Source organism: Dreissena polymorpha, chromosome 12 (genome assembly GCF_020536995.1).
Source record: "Dreissena polymorpha isolate Duluth1 chromosome 12, UMN_Dpol_1.0, whole genome shotgun sequence".
In the NCBI taxonomy this organism is placed as follows: domain Eukaryota; kingdom Metazoa; phylum Mollusca; class Bivalvia; order Myida; family Dreissenidae; genus Dreissena; species Dreissena polymorpha.
In genome coordinates this window covers 42,049,759-42,063,977 of record NC_068366.1, presented here as the reverse complement: position 1 = coordinate 42,063,977, position 14,219 = coordinate 42,049,759, and the positions used below count along the sequence as shown (strand labels likewise).

The window sequence follows — 14,219 nt, the reverse complement described above, 5'->3', positions numbered from 1 at the left end:
AAAGGACCATCAGCTCCAGCCTGCTTGGAATCAGCCACTTGTAAAAAAATAAAGGACCATCTTCTCCAGCCTGCTTGGAATTAGTGACTATTAATACATAAAGTACCGTCTTCTCCAGCCTGCTTGGAATTAGCCAATTGTAATAAATAAAGGACCATCAGCTCCAGCCTGCTTGGAATAAGGCACTTGCCATAAAAAAGGACCATCTTCTTCAGCCTGCTTGGAATTAGTCACTTGTAATAAATAAAGAAACATCAGCTCCAGTCTGCTTGGAATTAGTCACTTGTAATAAACAAAGGACCATCAGCTCCAGCCTGCTTGGAATTAGTCCTTACACGTGACTTTCAGCTCCAGTCTGCTTGGAATTATCCACTTGTAATAAATAAAGGACCATCTTCTCCAGCCTGCTTGGAATTATTCACTTGTAATAAATAAAGGGCCATTAGCTCCAGTTTGCTTGGAATAAGCCACATGTAATAAATAAAGGACAATCTTCTCCAGCCTGCTTAGAATGAGTCACTTGCCATAAATAAAGGACCATCTTCTCCAGCCTGCTTGGAATAAGTCACTTGCCATAAATAAAGCAACATCTTCTCCAGCCTGCTTGGAATAAGTCACTTGTAATAAATAAAGGAACATCAGCTCCAGCCTGCTTGGCATTAGTCACTTGTAATAAATAAAGGGCCATCAGCTCCAGCCTGCTTGGCATTAGTCACTTGTAATAAATAAAGGACCATCAGCTCCAGCCTGCTTGGAATTAGCCACTTGTTATAAATAAAGGACCATCTTCTCCAGCCTGCTTGGAATTAGCCACTTGTAATAAATAAAGGACCATCTCCTCCAGCCTGCTTGGAATTAGTCACTTGTAATACATAAAGGACCATCTTCTCCAGCCTTCTTGGAATTAGTCACTTGTAATAAATAGAGGACCATCAGCTCCAGCCTGCTTGGAATAAGTCACTTGTAATAAATAAAGGACCATCTTCTCCAGCCTGCTTGGAATTAGTCACTTGTAATAAATAAAGGACCATCTTCTCCAGCCTTCTTGGAATTAGTCACTTGTAATAAATAAAGGACCATCAGCTCCATCCTTCTTGGAATAAGTCACTTGTAATAAATAAAGGACCATCAGCTCCAGCCTGCTTGGAATAAGTCACTTGTAATAAATAAAGGACCATCAGCTCCAGCCTGCTTGGAATTAGTAACGTGTAATAAATAAAGGACCATCTTCTCCAGCCTGCTTGGAATTAGTCACTTGTAATAAATAAAGGACCATCTTCTCCAGCCTGCATGGAATTTGTCACTTGTAATAAATAAAGGACCATCTTCTCCAGCCTGCTTGGTATTAGATACTTGTAATAAATAAAGGACCATCTTCTCCAGCCTGCTTGGAATTTGTCACTTGTAATAAATAAAGGACCATCTTCTCCAACCTTCTTGGAATTAGTCACTTGCCATAAATAAAGGACAATAAGGTCCAGCCTGCTTGGAATAAGGCACTTGATATAAATAAAGGACCATCAGCTCCCGCCTGCTTGGAATTAGCCACTTGTAATACAAAAAGGACCATCAGCTCCAACCTGCTTGGAATTTATCACTTGTAATACATAAAGGACCATCAGCTCCAGCCTGCTTGGAATTAGTCACTTGTAATAAATAAAGGACCATCTTCTCCAGCCTGCTTGGAATTAGTCACTTGTAATTAATAAAGGCCCATCAGATCCAGCCTGCTTGGAATAAGGCACTTGCCATAAATAAAGGACCATCTTCTTCAGCCTGCTTGGAATTAGCCAATTGTAATAAATAAAGGACCATCAGCTCCAGCCTGCTTGGAATTAGCAACTTGTCATAAATAAAGGACCATCAGCTCCAGACCGCTTGGAATTAGTCACTTGTAATAAATAAAGGACCATCTTCTCCAGCCCGCTTGGAATTAGTAATTGTAATACTTAAAGGACCATCTTCTCCAGCGCACTTGGCATTAGTCACTTGTAATAAATAAAGGACCATTCTCCAGTCTGCTTGGAATTAGTCACTTGTAATAAATAAAGGACCATCTTCTCCAGCCTGCTTGGAATTAGTCACTTGCCATAAATAAAGGACCATCTTCTCCAGCCTGCTTGGAATTAGTCACTTGTAATAAATAAACGACCATCTTCTCCAGCCTGCTTGGAATTAGTCACTTGTAATAAATAAAGGACCATCATCTCCAGCCTGCTTGGAATTAGTCACTTGTAATAAATAAAGGACCATCTTCTCCAGCCTGCTTAGAATTAGTGACTTGTAATACATAAAGTACCGTCTTCTCCAGCCTGCTTGGAATTAGCCAATTGTAATGAATAAAGGACCATCAGCTCCAGCCTGCTTGGCATTAGCCATTTGTAATAAATAAAGGACCATCAGCTCCAGCCTGCTTGGAATTAGTCACTTGTAATAAATAAAGGACCATCTTCTCCAGCCTGCTTGGAATTAGCCACTTGTAATAAATAAAGGACCATCTTCTCCAGCCTGCTTGGAATTAGTTACTTGCCAAAAATAAAGGACCATCTTCTCCAGCCTGCTTGGAATTGGTCACTTGTAATAAATAAAGGACCGTCTTCTCCAGCTTTCTTGGAATTAGTCACTAGTAATGAATAAAGGACCATCTTCTCCAGCCTGCTTGGAATTATTCACTTGTATTAAATAAAGGACCATCTTCTGCAGCCTGCGTGGAATTAGTCACTTGTAATAAATAAAGGACCATCTTCTCCAGCCGGCTTGGAATTAGTAACTTGTAATACATAAAGGACCATCTTCTGCAGCCTGCTTGGAATTAGTCACGTGTTATAAGGAAAGGACCATCGGCTCAAGACAGTTTTGAATTGGTCACTTTTCTTGAATATAGGAAAATCTGCTTCAGATTTGTTTGCATTGGTCACGTAACATATATAATTGTCTATATGCAAAAGAATTTAACCTCCTTCTGATCCATTTGAAGTTTTTTCTTTGTTCATGTTTTAGCAAATAGATTTTGTCCGCTTAAGTTTTATTAATCTGGGCGAGGTAAACATTATATTCATGTATTTATTTATCACAATGTCCTTCTTATATAGAGACACACATAAACATTATCTTATTTAGTTAGATAATATAGGCCGTTTAAATATACGTCTACCAGAATACGTGTATGCACATGTACTATAAAGGCGTAATCATAACATAAACATACTTTATATGAGAGTCGTGTTCTTAGAAAACTGAGCTTAATGCATTTGCGTAGAGTGTCGTCCCAGATAAGCCTGTGCAGTCCGCAGGCTAATCAGGGACGACACTTTCCGCTTTTATGACATTTTTCGTTTAAATGAAGACTCTTCTTAGCAAAAATCCAATTTAGGCGGAAAGTGTCGTCCCTGATTAGCCTGTGCGGACTGCACAGGCTAATCTGGGACGACGCTTTACGCACATGCATTATACCCACCTTTCTAAGAAAGCGGCTCATATCTTAAGCATATATCAAGCATTTTATTGTCAATACTAAAGCAGTTTTACTACAGGACTGTTATGGCAAGTTATTTGAACTATTAATTGTTTCAAATAATACCTCCACTCCGCGCATTGTGTCGATGTACGAAACCAAATGTGCGTGTTAGTACAACGCAATGTCAAATACATGCACGTCAAGGATTTTAATTGGATCGGCATAAAACTAAAAATTGCTGTATTGCAAAGGATTGCATCCACATATTATAATTTTCCAAATACTCACGAACACTCCATACATATTATTACACAGGAATGGTTGATAAAAAACAAAAGGGTCGGGAAGGCATGAACCGTTCATCTGCGTAAGGTCAATAACAGATACCAGCTTTGATACGGTGATGTTATCGATTATAAAAAGTCGCGCATCAGACGGATATGTCACATTTAATGACCTTGGTAATGCAGCGTGCGATATCGGCAGGTGCGATAAAGATGCATGCCTAATCTATTTGGAAAATGATAAATGCAATGTTGATGCATTTGAGGTTGAGAAGGCTCAATGGTAGAGCAAACGACGCTCATGTTTGCCATGCAATCAACTACAATCATAAACCAATATCCTTATACAATGTTTGGTACTTCAGTCTCTGTACTCAAAATACAATTTGCTGTTCGAACGACCGAAGACCAATAACATTTTCCCATTAATCATGCTAATTGCTTGCTTAATGATTTACTATGCGTAAAGTACTTGTTAAGGCCCAACACAAGTTATGAAAATTCAGATGAAATAAGTCTGCTCTGCAAAGTCTACTGTTTAGAGTTTCGCATGTAAAATGTTTCACTAAGGTGTTACTGCGACAAACGTGGAAACGAAAGTGAATCTTCTATATTATTACAGAGGATGCACTTATAACGAGTATGTAATCTCATTTGAATCGCTTAAATACGACACACAGACTGATTTCGATGACTTTACATTAGAGGTCACTTTAATAAGATAACCTTAGTCGGAACCAATCATATTGCTGGCTTCATGTTTTGTAGTACGGGCCATAGAATACTAGCAATTAAAGATTGAAGCATCAAGCAAAGTTGAATATCTCGGTGCTATACTAGATAATTGTTTGTAAGGCGCGCCTATACCAAAGTAAGTTATAAGCTGAGTAAAAACCATGTTGCAGGGTAAGGTTCTTATGAAGAAATAGTCAGATTTTAATAACGCATAAAATATTGTAGTTTTAAAAAACAATTATGCGGTGTTGTTTATCGCGTCTCGATAAAGTTAATAGAACGTTCAAGAAACCATGCAAAGACAGAATCATTTTGTTGGAAAAATATACACAAACCAGTACTATTGCATTTAGGTACCACAATACATTATATTTATAACCATGCAGTCTTATGTGTAATTTTGGACTATGCTCTAGAATTAAATTTTTGTGCCATTTACTTTTTAATTTTTTTGTTAAAAAGTCAAGGTTGAAAGGAAGTTGCGCTTATGACCACTCCAGTTTAAGTGAATGCAATGTAATGTTAACCGGCATGATAGTTGCGACACAAAACTTCAAAACTGCATTGACAATGATGTCTCTACGTACAAGGGTTTAACTTTTGCACCCGTTGGTATAAATTTTCTGTATTATTTACTTTAAAAAAGGCAATGTTGAAAGAAGTTGCGCGTGTGGCCACTATTTGTGTCTTGATCTGTGAAAACTGGGCTTAATTCATGTGCGTAAAGTGTCGTCCCAGATTAGCCTGTTCAGTCCGCACATGCTAATCAGGGACGACACTTTCCGCTTTAATGGTATTTTTAGTTTCAAGGAAGTCCTTCCTTACCGAAAATCAAGTTTAGGCGTAAAGTGTCGTCCCTGATTAGCCTGTGCGGACAGCACAGGCTAATCTAGAACGAAACATTACGCACCTGAATTATGTTTTCTCAGAGTAAGACACATTTTTAAACCGATTGTTTCCGTTACGAGCGATATTCTCAGTATGAACACAACGGACTGTATCAAGAGATCTTTGAACATTCAACAACTGTCAAGACACCATCAAAAACATTCGCAGTAAAAATCCAAAGCAGTGATGATATAATTGGCATTTATTATCACAGGTAAATAGCGATAAATCAATCTAAGCATTGAAGAAGTTTCACGCTTCACTCTAAACCCATTTATGCCAAGTGGACTCTCCCATCCTTCTAAATTGGATCAATTTATTTCCAAAATTAGGGATGTCTAGTATATTTGTTTCTATATTTAGAATATTTCTTACAGAAATTCCTTTAAGCAAACAGCGCAGACCCTGATGTCTGGGTCTATGCTGCTTGTTAATGCCTTTTTCTAGACTCTAGGCATAAATGGGTTAAAACAGCCCAATCCAAATTCTTGAACATTTTTGAGCATGGCTAAGTCATTTACATTTTCTGATAATATTTGTCAAATTTTATTTTTCATGTGATAGCAGAACTTAATGTATCCCAAAAGCTTACCATAAGCCATGTGCTTTGGTGAGTTTCAAGCAAGGCTTATATCACAATAATGTAACATTGACTTTCGAGAATATAGGTTTAAATCAATAATGTTTGCCAAATTCTCACTTTTGGAATGGAAATATCTTAAAACTTTTCAACATAAGACATTAAATTTCTGGGAAATAAACGTTTATTTAAGCGTAAATTAACTAAAGACAGTCAATTTAATAAGTTCTCAAACGCTTCGAGTACTTTATTTAGATATATTGCAACATGAATAGTTTGTTACCGAAACTATTTTACTTTTCATTCTTCAGTCAGGTTTAAGTGTCGTAATCTTTTAGATCATCGCTATATGTCTGTCGAATACATCTTTCAATTTAAATGCACCAATAGATCTGCAAAAGCTTCCGACAGGTTGAACTTAATGTGGATATGAAAGCCTAAAAAAGTGATATTATATTCCTTTAGTAGTTAAAATCGATGTACTGTACTCAAATCACCTGGAGTATCTTTTAAAATTGTACAATTGACATGACGCCGCCTGTCAATCAAGGATCGATTACTCGGGCGCGTTAGTTAGCAACGAACTGTCCGCCATTTTCTAGACAAGCTATGTATAGGTTCACTTTAACTTTAGCGAGTTTCTTTTGCTTTCCTCGTAAAAAAGTAGATTAAAAATGGTAAAAGGGTGTCGATGGGGACTATGTAACTCGAACAATCGATATCCTGAAAGATTAGTTGGTGACATTTAATTTATATCGTTTCCAAAGCCGAAAAGAGATCTTGAGAAATGTAAGAGATGTAAACATGCATGCGGTCGTCAACACGAACAACTGAACGTCAACACTGTCAAAGACAATTATAATATATTTTTATCGCATATACTAGCAGATTTAAATATTTTATGTTATCATCTGATTATCACATAATATTTCACGTTTTTAAAAAAAATAGTTTTATCAGTTACTAGGTCATTAATATACAGAAGCGAGATTCATCTGCATTACTTAAAGAGAAATACAACCCAGCATGAAGCCTAATTTATGCTGTGTTTTATTACTCTGATCGTAATGCACTTTATTGCCATTATACATGTTATTAGAAGGTAACACGTAATATATTATATTAATAACGGTATCTACACATGTGCAGACATGTGATGTCACCAATGAACGCTTTTAATCCTTCTGAGATCGAATGCCTAGTTCTCATTTTTTTAACGAGTTTCGTTTGATTTGTATGAAAAACAAGCGGAAATGAAATAAGACAAAAACGGTGTGAATAGGTTTTATGTAACTCTGACATTCGGTATCCATAAGTTAGATTAATTAAATATATACCATTTCAAACGCGGAAATGCGGTCTTGACAAGAGCAAGTGGAAGCTTCAATGTGTAGAATTACCGAGATCACCCTTATGGAGCATTTATTTATTAAAAAAAACTGGAAATGTTATGTTAGAAATAACTACGCATTATTAAGTATGAATTATATCACGTGTGCTTGTAGAATAATAAAGAAGATTGGTACCAACTTTGCGTAACTTAACGAAATCCCCGTTATAAATCGAGTTTTGTGTGTGTCAGAAACAAGTGAAAACAATTATATGTGTCTATTTTAATAGAATCGATAAATGCCACATAATAAGATTTATTATATCTGCTATAACCAATAAATGCCGAACTTGGGAGAAGTCGGTACCTGCGCCAGCGTCTGATACAGGTAGCTTTACTGAATTCCCCTTCATACAGCGCTACTTTATATATGACAATGACCAAACTTATTGTGCTGTCTTGCACTTTCAATTATAGTGATTGATAATTCTCCCATAAGCAATGTTTAATATTATTAATATCACTTTTATACGTAATAACATGTGGGATTTTGGTATACTCGGTGTCAGAAAGCGTGTAACACTTCACCGAAATCCCATTTTAAAGCGCTATTTCGTGTCAAATACACGAGTGGAAATGTTTCGTAAATAACATTGGTAAATGCCGTTGAAGAAGTGTTAATCTATTGCTAATACCAACATCACACGTAATAACAGGTTCGATTTCGGTCAGCGCGCAAGCGTTTGAGAGCGTTATTCATGTACCGAAAACCCCGTTATAATTAGCTGATGATCTCTATAAACGTATATTTTTTGCATTCGCAGAATAACTTAATGACACAAACCCCTTATACAAGTGTCATATGGTGTCAAAAAGTCCAATAAATATAATCCGGAATATCGCGTTAATCTACATGCAGTATATAGGCAATGAACCCATTTTGGTGTAAGCTTGTTTAGGTTTGCTACCCGCTGAGCCACGAGATTAAGTGGGCGGAGCGATCATAGATAAGGCGTCATGTCAATGAGTGCATAGAAATAACAACTACTAGTTTCCTTCAGAAAATTATTGAGGCGGTACAGTTCAGCATTGAATATTTTCAAAGGTATTTTGGAAAACATATATGTTTTTTTAGTCTATTACTAAACAATACTTTTGTTCGTGATAATTGCTTTCTAAGTCATAAACTTCACTATGATTATGATTGGGTGAAAAATACACTTTAAATAATGCCCGCTTTTAAAATGAAGTTCAGAGAATATTATTTGTAAATACGCTTTCGATCTGAGCATGTTATCCAACCCTAATACAATACTATTTGAGAAAAAGCTCCAAGTGTTAACAGTACTCTTTAGTATAACACTGTATATGGAGCACTATATAACATTAATTTCTTCGAAAATTTAAAGATAATGCGTAGTAATCATTGTTTCTTTACAACGAAAAAGAAGAAAAACGAGGAGTTAATAAATGCATGGCTGTAAACAAAAACTAAATCTCAGCGTACGTATTTATTTAAAATTAGCAGTTTAGTCAATCAGTTTTTTAAAATAAAGCTATTCAACAATGAACGGTTCAAATCATGACATGTTTGGTCGTGCAGAACCATTAGCGGATAAGGAAGAGGAAGTTAATTTCCATTGGTTGTTGATCATTGTGACGTCGACCTTACTACCACGATCTACTTAAAACTTTGCCTGATAATCTGTTTCGCTTGAGCTGTTTCAATTGAATAAATCGTGTTGGCATGAAATGACTGTAGGGGTGCAACGGGTACCCGAAATATCCGATGATATCGGATCCAACTTCAGATTCGCGGGTACGGATCCACCCCTGGAAATTTCGGTTCCGAATATTTTTTTCATAGTTGTATGTAACCTAACGCTGTTTCAAGAGTATTGTTTTTTTACACAAACTGATTCTGTTTAAAAGATACAAGAAATATCTTTTAAAAAGATATACGGCATTGAAAGTTCAATGAATGAGATCAAGGATAGCGAATGTCTTTTTCTGTGCAGTTCTTAGCTGCATCACACGCAGTACGGGATGTTACGCGGAGTTTTCGCGGCTTGTTTTACATTATTACATATTGCTGGTCATAAACCTATTGATACTAAACAGAAAACCAAAAGAACAATGGAAGTGAAATAAAAACATATGAGTCAACCGGCCACACGCGAAGTAGCCGTATTTATAGGCGCGTTCTTCGAACAAACCTGTTTTAGTGGTTTGTCGGGCATTGCCATTTGATTCGATTATTAACAGTATCGAGAGTCATCGCGCTCATGCTTAATACATTAGTCAATATGGTGGAATAAGTATTGTTAAATTAATAAAAAATAATAATTATAATTGTATTGTTGAAAACACATTAAGAATCTGTTATTGACATACCATAATTATATTGCTGAATATCTTCATTTAACATATTTCTGGTCTAAAGAAAATTCCAGGTCACCTAGTTTACGGATAGCGTCTTTATTATATAACATTATCGAAATATTCACACAGGTAAACAAAACAGCAGTTATAGTACTTGCATGTTTAACAAGGCATGATTGGCCGAGCGCAAAGAATTTATGAAAACAGGACATGAAGTAATGCGAACGCTGATCGAAGCAAGCAGGAAATTCATCAATAAAAGCGATGTTATAATAGATTGAAACGCACACACAACAAACGTGCCTTGTCTGAGGAAGGCGATTAGAAAATGCACGCACGCCACCTAAAACGTATTTGAACACTTTTTTATAAAAATAAATCAACACGTTTCAAACAAAATACTACAGTCCAGTACACACATTGCCATTGATGACACAAACAATCATGTGTCATGTCCTGTAGGGAGTCAAACAACTGAGACTAACGCACGAACATTGAATACTAAATCTGAAGGCATATATATGACACCAATTTATGATATTGAATTAAATGTGGTATTTTATAAAAACTTTTTTTTAAATCCTGGCAACGATGTATTTATATCCGAAATATTGCAAAAAAAAAATCATACGAGATCATATCGCCATTTTGTAGCAATTTTATAACATTTTAATGGGGTTGTAAATCCAGAAGAGTGGATTGAATGTATTAAAGTCTGGATATTAAAGGGCGGTGCGCATGCAGCAAACAATTATCGTGGTATCACATTTTAGTAATTTAGTGATTTAGTAATTTATCACAGTAATTACATATGCTTCGTCCGTGTGGGGTGTTCGAACCTTTTCATGTATAAATGCTATTCACCAAAGAGCTATGAGGTTCTACCTTGGTACTGGTCAATATACACCCAATGTTGCGGTGCAAGGTGATATGGGTTGGAAACCAATTATTCTAGATCATTGGAAGTCTGTTTTTAACCATTGGCATAGATGTTTATTGTATATTGATAGTAGGACAAATAAGAAAATATTTAACTGGTCAGTAGATAAAGGGAATGCTAGATGTAAAAATTGGCCTTTCATTGTAAAAGATAAGCTATGTTCTATGGATTTGAATATGTATTTAATGCTACCTTTTGATAAAAATAAGATGTTAAATGATGTATGTACAGCACTAATGAATAGTCATATTGCTCAGCGGCAAACTGATTTGAATAGAGACTCGGGTGTAAATGGCTCAAACCATAATAAACTCAGAACATATAGATTATTTAAGAATAGTTATGATACGGAGCTTTATTGTTAACTACAAATGCCATTCTGTCATAGGTCTGCATTGTCTAAATTAAGATGTGGTGTAGCACCACTTAGAATTGAAACAGGTCGTTACATTAACTTACCAGTGTCTGAAAGAACATGTACGTTTTGTAAGGAATTAGTAGAGACGGAAATGCACGTTTTACTTGTATGTCCTTTATATAATCAAATACGAAATGTTATTTACCAGAAAGCCCAGTTTTTAGACTCTGGTTTTCAAGATATGAGTGATAATGCTAAATTTGTATTCATGTTTACTCACCCAGACATTGTTAGGGTCCTCGCAAAAATCTGATGTGATGTATTGAAACTGAGAAATAACACGTAATATAGTAAACATGTTAGTGGGTAGATATTTTAATAATGATAAGATTTTTACTGTAAATATATATTTGACATGTATATAAAACATGGCCACTGTTTGATTTCTAGATTTAAAATAGATGGTATAAATTGACGTGACATACTTGTTTAAATAACAATTTTTAGTGTTACTGTTTTTTTTTTATTACCTATACTATAAATTAGTTGTTGCGGTTTTATCAAACCAATATATCAAAAGATTTCAAGATGCTCTGCTAGACTGTTGAACACTGGCTATGTTTCTTAGCATAATCTTACTTTCAACTATTATGATGTGTGTTTTAGTATGTTTTAATGTTTTATAGTCTCTTATAATTCTTATAGAATTGCTGTATACATGTATCTGTAAATATGTGTATATGGATGAGACTGGAATAAATAAAATCTCTTTTATAATATATTCTCTCACCTGAACTCCTAATAACTGTGTTAATTGGTCCGACAAACGCACAATTATTATAAGCAATCAGTTTGGCTTCCGCAAAAACAATAACGAATAAACCATTAATTGGTCATATGTTTTACTGCAATTATAACCAAACCCTTTGCAAATAATAAAAAGTTATATTGCTTCATAAAAATTATTTGGACTGGAACAATAGGTTCGAAAGCACAGGTAAGGTATTCCTATGGAGACAATTACTGAGGGAAAAAAAGAAACAACACGAAATAAAAGAATTGAATTGTCTAGTTCAAGACTGGCCTTTACTATACTATATATTGCTCTAAGTTATTCTCCATCTGAGAATGAAGATTATAAGAATTCATATATATAATAAACTCGAACGTACCTGCTCGTATATTCTAGTGATGGAGTGTTGCATCAATATAGCACACGCACACGGACACAAGTTGCTTTTAATAACGAAAGAGTATTAAACTGGTTTCAGTTTCTGTTTCCAATACAGGCATCTATTTTAGAAACGAAACTTGATGGAATAAATGCCTGATTTTAAATTATTTTATGAGCACTCTATTGTTAAAAGGAACAGTTACTTTTTGTACGGAGATCGTACTTTGAAGTAATTTGGTATTATTTTCATTTTTAAAACACGCAGTTATCACAGTCGTATATCTCTAGTTGAAATGCAATTCAACTCAATGCAATTCAATTATGCAATCTTTACTTGCAAAAACAGTTATCTTTTCTTAAAATGATCCTACTTTTTTGTTAATTTGATGTGAAATGTTGCGGAATTGAGTGTACATCATATCAAGCACGTGATCGATTTTGCACAAATCTTAAACCTATTCACGATGCGCTTTTAATTCAATCACATTTGGGAAGTTCAAGTTTCCACATTTAAAATGTCAACAGTTTTGGCTCACTGACGACTAAATAATTTATAATAATACGCAATTGGAGGTCCCCGTGGTAGGTCAAAGTGAAATTCTGGCCCAAGTGAGCGTGTTTCAACTTGCCATAACTAAAAAAAAAAAACATCTTCTCCAGCCTGCTTGAAATTAATCACTTGCCATTAATAAACAACCATCTGTTCCAGCCTGCTTGGAATTAGTCACTTGCCATAAATAAAGGACCATCTGCTCCAGCCTGCTTTGAATTAGTCACTTGCCATAAATAAAGGACCATCTTCTCCAGCCTGCTTGGAATTAGTCACTTGCCATTAATAAACGACCATATGTCCCAGCCTGCTTGGAATTAGTCACTTGCCATAGATATAGGACCATCTTCTCCAGTCTGCTTGGAATTAGTCACTTGTCATAAATTAAGGACCATCGGCTTAAGACAGTTTGGTATTGGTCACATTTTTTTAATATATGAAAAAATGCTTCAGATTATTTACGCATTGGTCACGTGACATAAATAAAGGTCTATATGCAAGAGAATTCCCCCCTACTGACCCAGCTGAAGTTTTTTCTTTGGTTATGTTTTAGCAAATAGGTCTTGTCCGCTTAAGTTTTATTAATCTGGGCGAGGTAAAGATTGTATTCATTTGTTTATTTATCACAATGTCCTTCTTATGGAGAGACACACATAAACATTATCTTATTTCGTTAGATAATATAGGCCGTTTAACAATATGTCTACCAGGATACGTGTATGCATATGTGTCGTGTTCTGAGAAAACTGGGCTTAATGCATGTGCGTAAAGTGTCGTCCCAGATTAGCCTGTGCAGTCCGCACAGGTTACTCAGGGACGACACTTTCCGCCTAAACTTGATTTTCGGTAAGGAGGGACTTCCTTGAAACTAAAAAAACATAAAAGCGGAAAGTGTCGTCCCTGATAAGCTTGTGCGGACTGCGTAATCATCAGATTAAAACACTTTACATCTTTAAGCACCTCACAAGGACCAACTTATTTCTATACATCAAGCAATTTATTGGCAATACTTAAGCAGTTTTACTACAGGACTGTTATCGCAAGTTATTTGAACTATAAATTGTTTCAAATAATACCTCCACTTCGCGCATTATGTCGACGAAACCAAATGTGCGTGTTAGAACAACACAATGTCAAATTCATGTACGTCAAGGATTTGAATTGAATCGGCGCAAAACTAAAAACTGCTGTATTGCAAAGGATTGCATCCAAATATTATAATTTTCCAAATACACACGAACACTCCACAACTATTATTAGAAAAGAATAATTGATTAGAGTAAGAGGGTCGGGATGACATGAAGCATTCATCTGCGTAAGGTGAATCACAGCCACCAGCTGTGACACGGTGATGTTATCGCGTATATAAAGTCTCGCATGAGACATATGTCACCATTGGTTATGCAGCACTTAATCGGCAGGTGCGATAGAGATGCGTGTCTAATCTATTTGGACAATGATAAATGCAATGTCGATGCATTTGCGGTTGAACAAGGCTCAATGATAAAGCAAACGATGCTCATGTTGACCATGCCATCAAC

General features: G+C 35.7%; 1 protein-coding gene across 3 annotated transcripts in view; it reads right to left on the bottom strand.

Moving 5' to 3' along the window:
- The window catches only part of LOC127853022 (uncharacterized), a 70,223-nt gene extending 57,815 nt beyond the window's left edge, over positions 1 to 12,408 (bottom strand). Inside the window, exon 1 of one of the 3 annotated variants that reach the window (XM_052387146.1) lies at positions 12,127 to 12,408. The gene's annotated coding sequence lies outside the window, so the exon portion shown is untranslated. Of the gene's footprint in view, positions 1 to 11,234; positions 11,254 to 12,126 lie in introns of those variants that run through there. The other 2 variants (XM_052387141.1, XM_052387143.1) reach the window with 2 other exon arrangements.
- Between the last annotated feature and the right edge of the window lie 1,811 nt (positions 12,409 to 14,219).